We start from the raw sequence: 13,178 nt of genomic DNA, 5'->3' as shown, positions 1-13,178 counted from the left end.
GAAGTGATTTTTTGACCATTTTACCACCAGTTTCAAACCCTATCAATATGGGCGCTATTGGACTCCTTTTTATGAACTTTTTCCATTCTTGATAGTTGAGGATCGTTCCCGTTAACATGTGATTAGGATTTTCTCCTATAGAGTTGTTCGGGTGAAGTTTTGGCCTTGAGGTAGGTTTTTCTATCCCTCTTTTAGACTGAGATGAGTAACTAACCTGTTCTTAGGAAGTCAACAGTGAACTGAGTGGCAGAATGTGTTTTAGAAGTTGGTAAGTGTTGATCTCGCTGTTTTACATCGTATGCCTTATTGTGATGTTTAGCCTGTGTGCAGGCTTGTGTAGTAGTGTTAAATGTTGTGGAAAGTCTGCGATATTTGAGTAATTGCCCGAGCGAGGGGATCTGTGACTTATCTTATTTTTGACATTGAGATGCTCGAGTTAGGGGGTTGAGTTAATTTCTGAACATCATAAAATGAAAGAAATGATTTCTAAAGTGCTAAAGATTGATTTCAAATGGATTCCTCCAGCTTTATCATTTGAGAAAATATGTCATGACTTGTTAAATTTGGGAACTTTGTACAATTGAAACCCAATGATGGATTGATTATGACTTGTGTTGCATGTGTTGTGATGCATTCATCCTCATGCATCATATCATTGTTCATGAAAATATGAGAAAGTGAAAAAATATTATCTTTCTAAGAAAGAAAATGTGGCACCTTACTAATATCATTGACCATGCTAAGATGGCAAATTGATGAGATATTGAGATTGGTATATGAATTGTGAGTCTTACATGAGTCCTAGTCTAAAAGTTAGAGGATCGGCAAGGTGTATACGACGGGTTGTGCGACGACCTTGGTACCACCACAACATCCAATCATTGCATCATATTGGTCAGTCAAGTTGTGTCGTGTGACTTGTTTATATGTTGATTTGATTATTATATGTAATCTTATGTGTTTAATTTACTCGCGCTATTTTATATAAATTGGAGGCATCGATGCCGGAATGGGACTTTTCTATGTGTAGGTAGAAGCGTTCATAGTGTAGTTATTAAGTATGTTTAATTGCTTATACTCAGTCGGTCTAAGCTACTGAGTACTTGTGGATTATACTCACCCCCTACTTATGTTATCCCTTTTATGCAGATCCTAGTCAAGGTGAGCCTCATAACGATTGATTGAATTCCAACGGAGTTCCCTCTTTCAGAGTTGTGGTGAGATCCTACTTTGCACAACGCCATTAGTCTCCGTCCATCGTTTAAAGTTTTTAACTTTCTTTTCGAAGACTTGAGATGTATTTCAGATTCAAGAAAAATGTATTTGATCCTTTTTATAATTATGATACCACGTTTCGAAAGTCTCATATGTGTATTTCTTTTGGCTTACACACCTTTTGGGGGTTCTCGGGTGTGTGCTATCATCATCTCGGCGTTTAGGTTGTGACAGCCATATTATGTGAAATGTTGTTTGGGCGATAGAGAAGAGGCAGAGTGGGAGGAGATAGAAGTTTGTCATAAAACTCTAACAATTGCTATGACCAATTATTTATTTTACCGGTATCAAGTTTCACCTGATCCTTACCAAGTTTATAAAGCTACTCTTTCATGGTTACATAAATATTTTAGCTTACTTAAGATCATTACTTCTTCCGTTTTAATTTATGTAGCATTGTTTGATTTTACATAAAATATAAGAGAGAGAGAAAAAAGTCTTTTGAATTTTGTGGTCTAAAACATTCATGCACCTTATGCGACTATAAATTATATTATTAAAGGTAAAAGAGAAATTTTATGATTAAATTATCACTCAATTGAAAAAAAATAAGGAAACTCCACCTAGCTAGCGTGCTCCTCACCTTTGCCTTTTTACCCTTCATTTTTCTAAAGTGAGATAAGGTTTATTGTGCTATTATTGCATTGTATCATTGTATGTGACTTGTATTTTTTGTAAGAAGCTTGATTGGTATGGACCTACAAGATCATTTGTAATGGGCTTCGGCCTATTTGCGACTATTTTGGTAATGATTTTGTAGGCTGTGTTACATAGGCTTATGAGCCTGAAGTCTCTAAGTGTATTTACTCCTTTTACTTTGGGAATTAAACATACATGGGTCTTATTTAAGTCCTTAGGTATATATTCGTCTATGAAGGCTTTAGTGCATAGATTGTTAATGGAATCCCCAACTATGTCCCAATATTTTTGGTAGAAGTTGGGATGTAGACCATCGGGGTCTGGCGCTTTACAGCCCTGGAAGGAGAACATAGCCCTTTTGATCTCTATGGTCGTGGGTAGAATACCTAAATCTAATGGGATCAGTGGGTTAGGATCTTTACTTGGCATGGCTCCCTAGTGTAACACACTTTCTAACGTACATAATAGGCTTTTAAAGAAGGTATGGGTTAGAACTAAGATGTTTGGTAGATTATACATCCAGTCTCCGACATCATTCACTAGTGCCATAATCCTATTTCTTCTTATCCTATTTAGGGAAGAACCTAGTATTTGAGTCCCCATCATTTAGCCAATTTACTCTTGATTTTAATTTCCAGAATTCATCTTCCATTCTTAAAACATTGTTATATTCTTGTGTTAGCTCCACTTCTAGGTTCTGGAGGTAAAGATTAGACGCATAACTGGGTGAATTTTGAATGCCTACAATGCATTGTAATAATGTTCTTTTTCATGGAAAATATTCCCAAAGGTATGTTTGTTCCAAGAAGTAACTCTACACTGGAACTCATGGATGGTGTCTACTATGTTGTTCTGCCCAACCCAACACCTTTTAACAATGTCAATGAGTTCAGGATGGATGGTCCACATAGTTTCAAAGTGGAATATATTATGTCGGCATACCAACCTATTCTAAAACAAGGAAAGTAATAGTGGACAATGATCAGAGTGAGTGCGCGGTAAGTGGTGTACTTGCGCGTTTGGGAATTTTTTAAGCCATTCATTATTAGCAAAATAGCGGTCAAGTCTTTCTTGTATAAGTTTTGTTTTTTCCTTTTAAGCGCTTATTTAGCCATGTGTAATCCCCCTCCCCCCTTAAAGCCCATATCAATCAATTCACAATAGTTAACCATATCCCAAAATTCAATAATACGAGTCTATTTACCAGCCTACCTCCACCTTTTTCAGAGCTACACATTAGTTCGTTAAAATCACCTCCTATTAGTGTAACACCTCACAACTCTATTCTTAGAATCTGAATCGTTCGTTGTAAGTACATAAGCTTGAACTAGGTGATTTCCTACTTGATAATGTGTTTTAAGGTTCTTTACCAAATGTATGTAGGGTATCGGAAATGACTTAGGATCATAAGGGACCTCTAACACCAAGCCAAATTCAAAGCAGGATCATAAAGGACCTCTAACACCAAGCCAAATTCAAAGCATTTCTATTGGCTAAGTTTTCACATGAGTCCATATAAGGGTCCACTTCAAACAACCATATATCTTAGAATATGAAGATTTAGGTACTCCATAACCTATCAAATTAAATATCTATGAGTCCTCTTTTCAACGCCGCCAAGTTTGCATTAATCCAAGTTTTGAATAAAAAGTTATGATTGATTTACTAAAGATGCTCTAGCCTGGCAGCAGCTCCGCGATGGCTCCGCGTTACGGAGTGGATACGGACCTCATTGTCCGCTGGAATAAAATTCCAACTTCCAGCTCTTTTTATTTATTTTTTAAGGATATTTTTGTCCTAAAAACCATTAGGGAGTCATCTAAATAGCCCTAAATGCGTAGAAAATCAGTTTTTTTAATAATTTAATCCTCTCTTTCACTCCTAAAATTCTAATCTCAAGAACTTCAAGAACATCAAGACTAGGGTTCATCTTTCAAGATTCTCCATCAAACTTTCCTACTAAGGTATGTAAGGCTTCAATGAGAGTATTTATTTCACTCTTATGCTTAAAGTATTTTGATTCTCAATAATTTCACAAGATTATTAGAAGTAGAGCTAGGGCTTTTATGAAATTATGATCTTTCTTCAATAAGCTATGTTTTTCATCATTTCAATTTTATTTTGAAACCTTATGGTACTTATTTAGCATGATTTTTATGGTCATTCAAACCCTTATGAATTTTAAGTATTAAAATAAGCCTGATATAAATTACAACCTAAATACATGTTATCTTTAGATAAATTTTGAGCTTAGCCTCATATATGATTCAAGATGATAAGTGGTTTTCATACCTATGAGCATTATATGAATATATGTTGTTTTTGGAGGACTATTTAGTACCGAGAGGATGCGGGTTTAGAAAATCCAAGTCCCATAACTACGCGCCAACGTAGGATTATGTTTCACCACTTTGTCTATTAACCTTCTGGACCTGAAAGACTCAAATTAGTGGATCAACATAGATATGATATGGTCTTATACTCTGGTAAAGTATAGGGAAGCCCTCCCAACTGGTTAGTTGTTGGACATCATGAGCTCATATGGTGTATGTCGGTTATAAGAAACTCCCTAGTTATGCAAATTTCAGGACATGTTTTAGGTCTATATGCTTCATTTTAAGTATGTTATTTTATGTATATGATTATTCAAGACTATTGGATAGACTCAACTTTATGTATATGTACCTTTGAAAATAGATTTTTATGATACTTGGTCATGAACTCCAACTATTTTCTCTTTAGTTCTTTCACTATGCATATGATTTTGGCAACCTTATTTGACTATCCGAGTTATGAAATTTTATGATTATGTTAGTATTATTAACTTACTCAGTATATTGCATGTACTGACGCATATATTTCCCTACGCTGCATCTTTTTATGATGTAGATTCTGATATTCGTACTTAGATTCGTGGCTAGTGAGGTTGTAGCACTCCCAAATAGCTCTTGGTGAGCCCTCCTCATTTGGGGACACCATTGTTTTAGACTGTCAAATCCTTTCCTTATGTTGTCTTTATTTTGAGGTAGTTGGGGGCTATGTCCTGATAAACTTGTTCCCTTAGGTTTAAATGTTAGAGGCTTAATTCAGACATTAGTTGTTCACTCATCATGGATTTGTTGATTTCCTTATTAAGACTTATTAAGCATATGTTTCAGCTTCTGCATTAGTTTCATATGATATGCTTTGATATGTCATGCAAGGGTTAGCTTGGGGCCACTCGTGGTTCCGAGTACCGTGTCTCGACTGGATCGTAGATCCGGGTCGTGACAATTAGCCAGCTTGCCGTTATATTTTTTTATTTTTTGAGAATGCTCCAAAGTGTTATTCTTTTATTTCTAACAGTGCAAGCATCTATACAACTAAATAACCAAAAAACATTAGTAGAGCGTACCTTAATCATAACATGAGTTCATGTCCCCAAGTTGTAATATTATCCACATCTAGGAGGTTGTAATCCCACGGGATGACTAGTCCTCCGAAGTTTCCCACAGATGGAACTTCTATCATTTTTGTGAATGGGAACTCTACTATTAGAGTCTGGTGGTCTTGTATTTTTGTTTATACTAAAGCTATCATGACTATCCCAATCAATTAGAGATCTAAAATTCCTCCCCAAGTCCGGTACATTACAGCCCCTACAATTCCAAACTATGAAGTTCATTGATCGATTTAGGTTTGGTGGAACTATCATTGGTACCATAGTTGCATTTGAGGCGGTCCAAATCCTCAGGGTTGGATCCATAATAACTATGAAATTTCCTATTTCTTGGGAGCGAGGAGCACGGATGTCCAGGAAGGCTTTCCTTATGTTTGGTGGACATATTAAAATGCATTTTTTCTTATAAATTTCTTTGAATAGCATTACTTTTACTTCTTTTAACACCCAGATTTTTGTACGGGTTGCTCTCATCATTTCCATTGCCTCTTCTAGTTCCCGAATACTCCGATTTGGTTTTACGTTTGGATCTACGACTATCGGGGGCGAGGGGAACTAGTTTGATGTGGTACATGGGAGGATGGCATTACATAGTTGGGAATATTCATGTTCAGGCCCTCCGCTCCTCTGTTGGAGGTTCTTTCCATCACTTTGTTAGTTAGATTCATTTCTTGTCCCTTCATCTGGATGGTCCATGGGCTAGAGCTCCTTCCTAAGATTGATGCGGGAAGAAGGACGGTGGTGGTAGGAAAGGATCTTGAACCTGCATTTGGCTCAAAGGGTTGAATAGTGGTTTCTCCCAAGTTGGAAAGAGATAAAAAGGTATTTGGTGGGTCCACAAAGATAGAGAAGTGTGTAGGACCGATGTCATCCAGACATGGTGGTTGTAAGCTTCCCCTGCCAACCTCATTCCCTCAGAGACTACCTAAGCTAGGAAGGTGGGGTTCTAGGCTACTATCACTACCTCCTAACAGTCTTCAATGGCTGAGAAAGGTAGAGCATGGTCCTGAAGTCATATTTCCAAGTCATATACAGCAGTATACAATATGTATACAACGAATTACATGTCAAAAATGTGCAAATACAGGACTGAGGTGAGATACAGGTGTTCGGAAGCAAGCGATACATAAAAAGGGTTGATATACACGCTAATATACACTAATATACACCAGGTGTATACAAAAACGGGTTTAGTATTAACCCCAAAAAATTTCAGCAAAATTGGCCCAAAAGGGGGCCCAAATTCATTGTTCCTTTACCTTTAAATTATTTAATTGTCTTTATTTATTGTTTGTTTTTCTTATCATTAACTCTAACTTTAGAATTGTTAATTAGCTTAATTAAATTCCCCAAAAGACGAGTCATTTTCTTTGTGTTGGTTTATTTTAATACATATCACTTGTTGTGTTCATATATTTTATTAATCAAGTATATTGGTCAAATTTTATATCTTCAATTAAGTTAAAACTTTTGGTTCTGAAAAAGAGATGTTCTTTAATACTTTTTCACTTAATCACATTTTATTCACCTTAAAATTGTTTTTAAGTAAAAGTATTTAGGTTAGTCAATTAAGAAATGATTTTCATGTTTTAATTTATTAAATTGGTTTAAAGTGAATTAAATAAATTCTAATTAATCTAATTTTATTAATATTCCAATCACTTGTATTTCGAGTCAAATGTTTCATTTTGGATTCCTTTCTCTAAAAATGAAATAATATATAGAATGTGTCATTTATTTAATTATTTTCTCGAAGTTAACCAAATATTGTACAGTATTATTCTTATGTTAAATCATTTTTCTAAAAATAGTCAAAATATATTTTAGTCAAATCGCAGGTCAACCGTATGTTAGCGGGCACTTCGAAAGCTTAAACCCTTCTCGAAGTGTAAATTAACCTCGAACCCTCTTTGGTATTTTCAAATGATTTTTTCTGTTTAAATATTTAAAAATTATAAGTTTTCTTAATTTCTTTAAAAAATTAAGTAGCGACTCTTTTCTAAGTATTTTTCTCAAATTGTTTTATACTTAGAACATTTCAAAAATGTGATTTTTCTAAGGATAGGAAAATTACGGCACAACAGATGTTATATCAGATGGATGTCTACAATGCATTTCTCCAAGGAGACCTATATGAAGAAGTGTATATGACTATACTAGAAGTTTTTCCAAACAGAGAAAAGGTGATGGTCAAGTGTGCAGACTTCTAAAATTCGTGTATGGACTCAAGCAAGCATCCAGGCAATGGAATATTAAACACAGCCCTGACTTCAGCTGGTTTACAAAGAGGAAGAGATAAGATAGCCATAGTCTTGGTATATGTAGATGATTTGTTGTTGATTGAAAATGATCACTCTATGATACAACACACCAAAGAAGTCCTACATACAACCTTCAGAATCAAAGACTTGGGAGAGCTAAAGTGCTTTCTTGGCATTGAATTTGCTAGAAGCAAAGTTGGCATCTTAATGCATCGAAGAAAATATGTTTTGGAATTAGTGGCAGATATGGAACTTGCATGTGCTAAACCTGTTCCAATTCCAATGGATCAGAACCAGAGGCTTACTACAGCTGAATTTGATTAGCATATACCTTTGTCACATGAACATCCAGGATTGGAAGAGCCCATTGGTTATCAGAAACTTATTGGGAAGTTACTATACCTCACAACCACCAGACCAGACATTGCATTTGTTATGCAACGTCTGAGTCAATTTATGCATTCTCCAAAGAAATCTCATATGGAAGCAGCAATGAGGTTGGTTAAATATGTGAAATATGAACCAGGAACTAGGATATTTATGTCATTTGATGGTGATGAACTATTGAGGATATATTGTGATGCTGACTGGAGAGCTTGTATTAATAGTAAGAGATCAATTACTGGTTACTTGATGCAATATGGGAAATCTCCTATATCTTGGCAGTCTAAGAAACGAGCTAATGTTTCCAGGAGTTTGATTTCACATATCAGGGCACTTTATCCAATACTAAGTGTCAACGATCGTAAGGTAGTAATATAACCCAACTAGTGAGTTGGGGTCGAGTCCCAAGGGAGTGGTTTGTAATTGAGAATCAATAGGTAAGTAGGGATATGATCAAGTCAATCATAGCTAAAAATATTTACGAATGAAAGCATGGTTCAAGTTATGGGTGACACAAGTGTCAAATATCAGGGGGATTTGTTTCAACTATCAGCTACAACAACAAATAATACAAAAATAACAAGTATAGGGATGGGTTCTAATAGGGATGTGATTGGATTATGGGCTAAGGTAGGCAACCGGGTAAATGCAATTAATAGTGAATAGTTGTAAATCAGTGAATAAGCTAGACTTTAATGGGTTAAACTTTCTCTCGAATAATTTACCGCGAATCAAATTGGTTTCTCTCGAACACCAATAAGCAGCAATTAAGAACAACCTTCGCTTTAGTCCATTCACTCTCTCGAGCTGAATGAGTGGAAAAGGGTTTAGGGTTCACTCTCTCGAGCTGAACCCATAACAACCCAATATCCACAGATCATCGATTCAGAAATTTTGGTTTTAAAACCTCTCTCTCGAGCAAGTCAAAAACACGAAGTTAGGATTGTATTTGCAACTACAACTCATTAATTTCAACCACAATTAATGAACGAAATCACTTTTAAACAACATTTACACTATCAATTAACAATACCCAGCAGCTAAATCAACCCATAATCACATAATTACACCCCAAGAATTGGGGTTTTAGCTAGACATCATAAAAAGGTAAAAATCGTTACTAAGTTGTGTTTCCATCAAGTGGATAGGATTGATATAGTCTTTACAACGGTCTAAGATGAAGAATCTTCAACACCCACTTCCAATTTCTCAGAAATGGAAATCTTCAAATCTTCAAAGCTAAGGAAATATTGTCTCTAAACTCAGTTCTCAGCTCTCAAACTTGAAAACTGAATAAAAATGAAAACTATTGAATGTTTGATACTAAACTAAAGATTTAAAAATGTATTTATAGTCGCCCAAAAATGTGCTGCGAAGGACTATTCGGCGCAATAAGTCGGGATCGATGATTGGATCGGCGATCCTCCCTTTGATCAATTCCATCGCCTTTTTGCTTTGGCCTTCAACAACTTCAAGGTTTGTAACTTTGGGCGATATGGCACTGCATCGCGGAACTGTTCGGCGACTCGCCGATTGCTCCTTTCTATCGCCTACTTGATTTTCTCCTTCAGGGCTTGGCACACTGGAACATTAAGCGAGACATCAGCCATTCGGCGATTCACCCAATGGATTAGGCGATCCTCAAGCCTTCTTTTCTTCGTCCTTCCAGCGGTCTTGTTTCTTTTTGCTCATTAGTGTCCATGCTTTGTTCCTCAATCCAAATATCTGAAATTTAAGGATTTACATTAGCTATTGGCACAAAATATGCATTTAAGGACACTAAATCTATTAAAAAGAAGCCCTAAATGAGTCCAAATCATGGACTCATCAGAGTTCAGCTGAAGCTGAATACATGGTCATGGCTTCTTCAGTTGCAGAAGTGGTGTGGATGACTAGCTTGTTTAAAGAGCTTGGAATAGATATTAAGGTTCCTGTTACATAGTTCTCTGACAATACTCCAAATAGCTGCCAATCCTGTCTTCCACGAAAGGACCAAACACATTGACATAGACTGTCATTTTATTAGAGAAAAGGTTCAAGAAGGTCTGATTATGCCTGTCTATTTGCCTACTGCAGAACAGCCTGCTGACCTGTTCACAAAAGGACTTGGTCGACACCTACACTCATATTTGATGTCCACGCTAGGGATGAAGAACATTTTCATAGCCTCTAGCTTGAGGGGAGTGTGAAAGAAATCAATAAATGTGTAGATGTACACTGATTAGTTGAAGTAGTTATCAGTAGTTGGTTGTTAAATCTAATCACTTGATTAAGTGAGCTTAATTAATGATGAGTAGAGTTGGTTAGAATAAGTCAGATAGAAAGTTTGTTAGAAGTGTCAGTACTGTATATAATGTAGTACAATACATTCATTCAGTGATATGAAAGATTTTTCTCCTCTTCTCTCCCAAGTAACCTTCTTCTTCCTTGCATTACTTACATCATGATCATGGATTCTAGATAATTTGACATCCTCTTCGGACAATTGAATCGAAAAGCCCTTATCTGTTGTTCCGTCTTGGCTAAGTGTACACTTGAACAATTATGAGGGAATTAGATTAATGCTCTAACGTTCATTTCTACCCAATAGAAATCTCAATGTTATAAAGCACTTCAGTTTAGTAGGCAGCATGTTCTAAATTCTCAATTTGCACTATTCTGTCAGTACAACTATGATATATATCATTAATGTACCTGCATTACTTATATACTACTAGTAGATGATTTAGTCTATAAAACTTTTAACTTAAATCAGCTAGAAGATGATTAAATCACCAATTCTTATATATATATATATATATATATATACTAGATTTTCAACACATGCGTTGCACATGATTATCAATTCAGAAAATTTAAGTGCAAACTTGAATAATAAGCTTCGCACAAAATAATATTGCAGATTCTTTTGTGAATGTTCAATGTGGATCGTCATTTATATCTCTTATTCACACGAACCTATGAAGATGGTCAATGAAAAATTTATTAGTTAAATGCAATAATATATATATATATATATATATATAACATTTTATTGTGAGTAGTAAAACATTTTTAACATTTATCTCCTGGTTTCTTTTTATCTGATAAAAATGATCCATGGCTGGAAGTTTTGTAACTTTAATTTAACACAAAATGAGCCCAAATAAAGGACATTTTTAGAAATTATTACCGGTTGATTTCTCATATGGTCACTAAATTAATAGTTATTAACCGAGAAAGTCATTTTTTTTCTTGATTCCAACTTCCTTCAACAAAAAAAGTGATTTTTTAAACTAATAACTAGTAGTTGAGTAACCACAATTTCATAATTGGATAAAGTAATTACTCAATGGCACTTATAAAATAATATTGCTTGTACCGTTCGTCCAACTTTTTTATTTTCTCTATTTTTGTTTGTTGTTTTGGTTACCTGGAATACGTATTTGAAGTTTCTTATGGTTTCCATGTTATGTTCCAGTGTTTTGCTACTCTATTTATGTGAAGAAATTGGCAATTGCTGGAAAATAGATGAATCAATATACTCCTTTATATGGTTGGTTTCCCATATTGCATTGTCTAGTGTCTGTCTTGGAGCCCGACTAATCCAGATGAATCTATATACTTATATAAACTTCCAATAAAAAGAACTTGTATTCAAATGAAATAAATTTCTCGAAACATTCAAAATATAGAATTTAAAAGACAAAACAGATACAAACCGAAGTAAGAAAAGGAAAAATAAATAAATAAAGAAATACAAATTTTGATACCATGCCTTCTAACTTATAATATGAGAACCCTCTGGGTTATGTATGTTGAGCTGGAGGACTTAAATGAAACATGCATGTTGAACATGAAAGATGGGAATTTAATAATATGGAGGTGGTGGTGATGGAGAAGGTGACAAAGAAGGCACCTTGTATTCTTCTTTAGGCACTGAAGGTACCTTTGGAACAAATGACACCTTTTTGTAGTTATTTTCTGAAACTGATGGCTTCTTGTAGTAGTCATTTTTTGGCGAAGAAGGCACCTTGTAATCATATTTAGTCATTGAGGGCACTTTTGGAACAAATGGCACCTTTTTGTAGTTATCTTCTGGAACTGATGGTTTCTTGTAGTAATCATTCTTTGGTAAAGAAGACAACTTGTATTCTTCTTTATGCACTGAGGGCACCTTGGGAACATATGACACCTTTTTGTAGCTATCTTCTGAAACTAATGGCTTCTTAAAGTAGTCAAATTTTGGCAAAAATGACTCCTTATATTTAGGTTTAGCCATCGAGGGTACCTCTGGAACATATGATGCCTTCTTGTACTTGTCTTCTGGAACTGATGGCTTCTTATAGTAGTCATTCTTTGGCAAAGATGGTACCTTGTATTCCGCTTTAGGCTCTGTGGGTACCTTTGGAACATATGACACCTTCTTGTAGTTATCTTCTGGAACTAACGGCTTCTTGAAGTAGTCAAATTTTGGAAAAATGACTCCTTATATTTTGGTTTAGCAATCGAAGATGCCTCTGGAATGACGCCTTCTTGTAGTTATCTTTCTGAACTGATGGCTTCTTGAAGTAGTCAAATTTTGGGAAAAATGGCTCCTTATATTCTGGTTTAGCCATCGAGGGTACCTCTCGAACATATGGCTCCTTCTTGTTGTTATCTTCCGAAAATGATGGCTTCTTGTAGTAGTCATTCTTTGGCAAGAATGATTCATGTTCGGGAACGAAAGGTACTTTCTTATAGTTATCTTCTAAAACTGATGGCTTCTTGTAGTAATCATTCTTTGGCCAAAATGACGACTTATATTCCTTTTCCGACTCCGAGGGTACCTTGAAGTCTTCACTTTTGACTATTGTGGTTGGTACTTTATTGTATGTTGAATATGATGATTCATAAGAATAAGGTTAATATGCCATAGTGCAGGTAGCAATTAAGAAAAATGCCAAAGTACAAGCAAATTGAAGCCATTGCTTCTTCATTTGGCTTCCCATTGAGAAGAATTGGATTCTAAAGCTAGATATTTGTTTATTTTTCTTTTTCTAGTGTGTTTTAGAATGGAGGAATTAGGAGTTTATATAACATAACTAAGATGGTGATTTGGTTATTTAATTTGGATGCTCTAAATATATAAATAAATCAAACATATCAAATATTTTGCCATTTTTTGGTTAGTACTGTTCCACTAAGGTTTTGAGATAATG

At 35.2% G+C, this 13,178-nt stretch overlaps 1 pseudogene; it reads right to left on the bottom strand.

Moving 5' to 3' along the window:
* Positions 1-11,848: 11,848 nt before the first annotated feature.
* On the bottom strand, positions 11,849-12,968 carry LOC125863198 (protein PELPK1-like; annotated as a pseudogene).
* Between the last annotated feature and the right edge of the window lie 210 nt (positions 12,969-13,178).

This window comes from Solanum stenotomum, chromosome 4 (genome assembly GCF_019186545.1).
Source record: "Solanum stenotomum isolate F172 chromosome 4, ASM1918654v1, whole genome shotgun sequence".
NCBI classification, from domain to species: Eukaryota; Viridiplantae; Streptophyta; class Magnoliopsida; order Solanales; family Solanaceae; genus Solanum; species Solanum stenotomum.
Note: the sequence above shows the minus strand (reverse complement) of the source record. Positions and strands in the feature narration are given on the sequence as shown.